Source organism: Pholcus phalangioides, unplaced genomic scaffold (assembly GCF_987345545.1).
Source record: "Pholcus phalangioides strain wild (caught in Gottingen) unplaced genomic scaffold, Ppha-v1.0 ptg000017l_1, whole genome shotgun sequence".
NCBI classification, from domain to species: Eukaryota; Metazoa; Arthropoda; class Arachnida; order Araneae; family Pholcidae; genus Pholcus; species Pholcus phalangioides.
In genome coordinates, this window is record NW_028301610.1 from 19,227,699 (window position 1) to 19,234,322 (window position 6,624).

Sequence of the window (6,624 nt, forward strand, 5' to 3'; positions counted from 1 at the left end):
AAGTAGTAACAATAAGTAAATAGTAAAATAAATATTAAAAACTTGAAGAATTTAAATTAAATATGACCATAAATGCACGTGGCGTGCTTCGTTAAAAACATCCAAAATAGCCACGCTAAAGGCGGATACACACTACTATGATGTGACGTGTAACCACGCGACGTCAGATGGCTCGGGATCATATCAGACATTATATGGTGTGTACATGGCTGCAGCATTGTGGGCCATTTGTAGCATTGCTCCTCTTGCTCTGTCAGCATTGAACTGTAGGAACCTGATCACTTGTTTTTCTGGTTCCTCTAGTGTCACCATAATTAGATTTTTTTTTTTTCAAACCGAGCACAACTCGGGTCTATTGCCATAAGCAATTTACTACCTAGTGAGTACCATAATTAGATTGCAAGATCATGTATTTGGGTATAATTATTATTCTTACATGAAGCCATAGCCTTTGCAGATTTGGTTAAAATTTACTTTTTGTTAGCGTCCTTTAGGGGCAAAGATTACGATGCCCGCGTGCTACGCTCAATTCGATTTCGGGAAGAAGCGGATTACCGTGTCTGACACAGACAAGTCAATACCTCCTAGGTACTACGTCTAAGCTATCTGGAGGTACTGAACAAGTCAGGTAAGTGGTTGGGGCGGTATTCACAGACATGTTTTAAACTCTTCATAAACCTGTTCTTTCTCCTCTCACTTGCCATAGCCCTTCTCTCTCTGGGGAGAAAAAAAGATTCTCTTCCGGTATGTATTTTTCTTGGATTAAAAAAAAAAAACTTGTGTTTTCACAATAAATGTGATAGAAAATCGGGAACGTAACTGAACTGGGGCACTGTCCCAGGGCTCCGAGCCAAATGGGGCCCACAAAAATTTACACTAACCAGGGGTCTGTTCATCCAAAATTTAGGTCCGTTTACCGGAACCTTCGCAAAATTCCGGATCAAAAAAACGAACCCTTCACGAAATAAAAAAAATAATGAATCCATAAATTTGAAATTTCATTTCTTTTGCGATAGATCAACTAGATTATTTCGCTTCCTACAAAATTACTCATTTTTCACAAAACTAACGACACATTTCACAAAAATAAAGAAAATTTTCACAAAAACAAATTCAGGGTTTTGCACAACCCTGCAAAAAAATCTGGGCAGATCTCTGCTTATCCCAAATAGAAGTCTGCCCCGGGCCCGTAAAGGCACAATAAGGCGTTATAGGAAAATGAGTTTTATGTCAACCGCAGCTCACTTGCCCAGTTTTACTGCTGCTCCCCAGAATAGTTAAGCAGTGCTGTCTTAAGGCATGGGCTCAACTGGGCACCTCAAGAGGAAAGGGGACCTCACAAAAATGGGATCTGGGTGAGATTTTCGAAAAATTTGCCTAGTAGAGCCTCAGAAAAATCATTTGGCCCGGGGTCCATGATGCTCTTAAGACGGCTCTGTAGTTAAGTGGTGTTTTCAATTATAAAAGTACCAATTCAAAGCAAAAAGAGGCACAAAAATCAATATCTTCATCTCGCCGGGACGGCCCTAGAAGCCACGGCGCACACTTTGAAAAATATACATCACATCACTGGATTTGATGGCTCACATTAATGATACATTTATTTAATTATCTCAGATGGTGGAGATGAAATTAATCTATTATATCATATCATGGGTGCCCAACTTCTTCTATTCGAGGGCCAATATAATGTTCAGTTGCTGCATCCACCCCGATGTATATGCCACGGTTCAATGTAAAAGCTCGGAGATAAGGTGAGATGGGGTGAAAGTCCGAAAAATAATGTAAACGTTTTTATTTGGGACTCATTACTAAGTCAAAGTCCGTTTATATTCAGTCAATAAACCACCGTTAACTTATTAGTTCTTGACGCTTATTAATTACTCAATAAATATAGTAATTGAGAAGTTCAAAATTAAATTAATATTAATTTTTATTTATTCTCAACATTAAAAACCCGTTTTGAAGAATAAAAAAACGATAATGAACTTATTAGTTTTCCTAAATGCTGCTACGTGTCCAGGTTTAGGTTCACTTGTACTCAAGGCTATTAGTTAGGGTCTCGACATCTCCAGAGGGGTGCGGGGTCATGATGCAATGCGTGGAGAGGCAGATCAGTGGACGAAGCGCACTCGGCACCCCGTGCGTCAGCGCGAGCCATCGTAACGAAATAAGTTTTACTTTCTTTTTTTTTAAATACTTATTACTATTAATTCATTAATAAGTGTTATTCACACTAGTAATTATAACTGTTGAACAATTATTAATTAATCAAGACGGGTGGGGAACTATTAAGTTAATGATGTTAAATTAATTCATTTATATATAAAACGGGCTTTAACAGGGAGTAAATTAATTATTCGCATCAATTACTTAAATAGCGTCAAAACCTCATCATGGTGGTTATTTCGTTTAATTCATTATTTGTTTATAATTATTAAATTATTATTCATAAACTAATAACCATCAGGAACTAATAATAAGTTCATGGTGATTAATTGATTCATTTAAGGTCTGACGATAATTCTGTTTATAGCAGCGCCATCTGTTATGCTTCGTAATGGTATGAAGCCATATATATTTAAGTAATTGGTTGCGTTCAAAATTACATAGTATGCATTCTTTTAATTTTTTAGGTCTGTTACTTATTCAATACTGATATCATATAAATCATATTCTACTGAAAAATTCAGAAATATAGATAAAATTTTAACTTCTGAATATTTTATAGGTAATATTTTACATATAATTCTACCATTTTTTTTAGAGTATCGTCTTTTGAGATGTCCCTGTATCCCATTAAAACTCAAATGGTGTTCCCATTAGGGTTATTTCAAAAATTGCGGTTGTTAGTCTTGGCTAACTGTACACTACAGTTCGGCTGGTGCGGTTAATCTTATCAGCAAGCGTGGAATACACACTGCTGTAAGCAACCGGGGTTTTTTTAATTTATTTATTTAAATACAAACTACAGGCAAAAGCCCAGTTACAGTTTGCATATATGAATACAAGAAAAACATATATATATACAAAGTTCAAAAATATACATCATCTGTATTACTACATCTCAGAAATCGGTACAATGGAGAATTTTTCAAAACATCAGAACGATATGGAGGAACATAAAAAAGATTACGACATCTAAGATTGATTCGTGGGCAATAAAAAGTAATAAGGTTTATAATATCAGGTGCATCAATATCAGAATGAATAATTTTTACAAAAAACCTAGTAAGGGCCCAGAGACGGCGAGTTTCAAGGGAATCATAACAGAACGATGAGCGAAGTATTTTGTTTGATAAGTAGTGATTATATGACTGATGTTTCTTAAAATATACATAGCGTAAAAACCTGTTTTGAACACGTTCAATTTTAACTATATTAAATAAGTAATGTGGATTCCAAATTATGCTACAGTATTCCAAAACAGATCGAACATAGGAATTGAAAAGTAACAAAATAGTTTCAACATTGTGAAAAAGCTTACTATTACGAATTGTAAAACCAAGACTTCTGGATGCTTTAGACACTATATAATTAATATGTTGGTTAAACGAAAAACAACTGAAATATAACACCTAAATCCTTCACACAATCAACCCTTAGAAGTAATTGACCATCAATACTGTAATCGTATATAAGTGGAGAATGCCTCCTGCTATAGGTAGTATTGATATTACACTTATCAATGTTTAAATACAACTTATTATTTACACACCATACATGTCACGTGACATCTCGGGATTAGCTAAATTATTTTCGCCAAGCTGAAGTTGGCTACGATTATCATGCAAATCCGTGCTCATATAAGTTGCATTGCAGTAAAACCCCTCTTTTAAGGCGCGTTTACACACACCGTTTTATCGTACGTTCTGGGGTGGACCAAACCGGTCTGAAAATCGTGTCATTTTTTGGGGGGTGTCTACACGCAACGATTTTTCAACCGTTTTATCTTGCGATCCAGCTTGTGACTGTTGATGGATGTCCACAATGGAACACGCGCTCTTGCTATTCACTCTTTACCTCCTTACCAATTATATCAGTTGCAGAAGAGCAGGAAGAAAAATAAAAAATCGCAGGTCGGAGACATAATTTACTATATTAAAGAATCGAAGTGGAGGGAACATAATATAAAATCAAAATACAAAAAAAAAAAAAAAAACATTCACAAAAAACGAAAATTACCCAACAAAAAAACGTTGGTGCACTGCCATGGGTGGAGATACGCCTGGGGGGGGGGGGATGCACTCCCCCCCCCCAGCGTCAAAATTGAAGTCGACAGATATAATGTATATGCGTATATATGAATTGACATCATGCCCCCCCCCCCAGACGTCTCCACCTATGCGCAGGCCAAGAAAAATACGTACAACTGAGGTCGGTAAAAGGCAAAAAGTGCCCTGAAATATGTCTTCTGATACGTGGATTTTATAGACTCCTTTGAATGGACGCAGACCATTTCAACTTTCGGGGGTCACCGAGAGATGTGCAAGAAGTTTGACCGTTTTCTTAGTAATTGTTTACTTAATCCGAGGTGGCCTCGGTCCGATCCTCCTCGTATTATCGAGAGACTACCGTAACTCTCTACTTGAGTTAAAGTACCACTTTCAGAAGTTTCTCGATAAGCAAAATGGATTATGGCGTGCAAAACATTTCGTACTGCCCTCAGCCCGAAATTCCGTATCTACATATATAAAAAGTTTTTAGGTGCCAATACTGAGAGATCAAAAAAGGTTTTTGACCAGTTCAGCAATTGCAGATCACAAAGTTATAATTAAAAAAAGTACTTTATTTACACAGCCAAACACGGTTAAAATGATATCGAAGATTCTGCGAAATTTTTTTGGCACAAACGATTCGTCCTTAGTAGACCCCGGAAGTTCAGGCAAAATGCCATAAATGTTTTTTTTTACTTATTTTTAAACTTTTCCGGTAAAAATGCCTTTTTTGAAATTATCGTGCCATAAATGCCTATTATAACAGTTTTAAGTTTATTAGTGAATTTCAGAGGCATAATCTGTAAAACTTGAATATTACGGGCATTGAAAGCTTCAAAAAAAAATCGTTCTTTTTAAAATTTCACAAATCTCAGTATTACTTATCGTCAGAAAGCCGCCCTCTCCAGCCCCATTTAGACGCAACTAAGTGATCTGAGAGATTGGTGTTGGCATGTATTAATTTTGCTTTGACCGGATGATATTAGCCGTGAATGATTTTCTTTCAGATGAACGCAGTCCGTGTTAGAAAAGCGGAGGAAAGTTAGAAATTTGTTTCTCCTCACAGGCTTCATATAATGTCTCGCTCAGGCATTGGACTGCGTTGTATGTGTATAATGGACCGATGATTGTCCGCAAAGGTCTTGGATTGAATTGGCAACATGGCTTATGGAAGGCGGAATAGGAGCAAACAGGGCTCTGGGGCCCATGTTGTTTGGCTTTATTTTTTGCACCGTAAATGCGCTGCAAACAACCATGGTTATTTATTAAACATGCACATTTAAAATCGATTAAATTGACTAGAGTTCCCCCTCATGGGTGTGTGACAGATGCTGTCATGCAGGGCCCCACGCTTGAAGTAGTCTTGTATACGTAGTAATATAAAAATATTTTTTTCTTTTTACAAAAATAGAACACGATAGCCATGTTTCAACTATAGAAATGACAATGATTATTCAAAATGATACGACAAATAAACGAGAATCATTCGCAACTCGAGATAGCTCCACAGATCATTATCCCTACCGACCCCGCGTCTGGTAATCGTGGCCCTGGAATTAGCCTAATCCTGACGGTCTAGTAACATTCTATTTTTGACTTGAAATCCATTTAACTTAAATAATAATGCAGTTATTATACATTGTAATTAAAATAATAGACGGATTAAGTACAATCGATTTTTAAGCTATTTTTTGGGCCCTTAATACCTTAATTTTTAGTTATTTGCAGTTTTTTTCATTACAATTATGTCTTTTTTTTGTGCCTATTTTATTCATTTTTAGTGCCTTTTTGCCTGCCTATTTCGACCATCTTTAGTGCCTAAACTTCCGGGCTCTAGTCATTACAAGCGAGGCTGACGTACTTGATAATTTTTTTTGATAAAAAATGTAATCTGATGCAATCAAATAATGTAAATAAAGTGTTCATTGACCATAATTGATCTAGAACAATACGCTGAATTGGGATCATAAATACGATGCATCACCAATTTTTGCTAAAAATGTAACCAATTGTAGGTAGAATTATCGAAAATTGGGAAAAATGGAGAATTTTCTTAAAAAGACATGCCATAAAAACAAAAGAAAGAGTGACAAAAAAATGAATCGTTGTAACCGAGGGCGTTGAATTTCTTCGACGTTGTAAGCAACGTTCATGAAAATTCTTCTGTATGGGAATTAGTCATTCCGCCAAGAATTCTTGTTATAGCCAAATTGTCATTAAAACCGCGATCGTTATAAATAAGTCTGACTGGGAAAAATAAATTCAGGAAATTAAAATAAAATGCAGTGGATCCCGCTTATAACGTTTTTCAAAAATGGGGGGGCTGACAGGACTCTATCCCTGGGGATCGGAACAGTCAGTTCTCATCAGTTTTTGCTTTTTCACGCTATTCTTTAGTTAACTACAG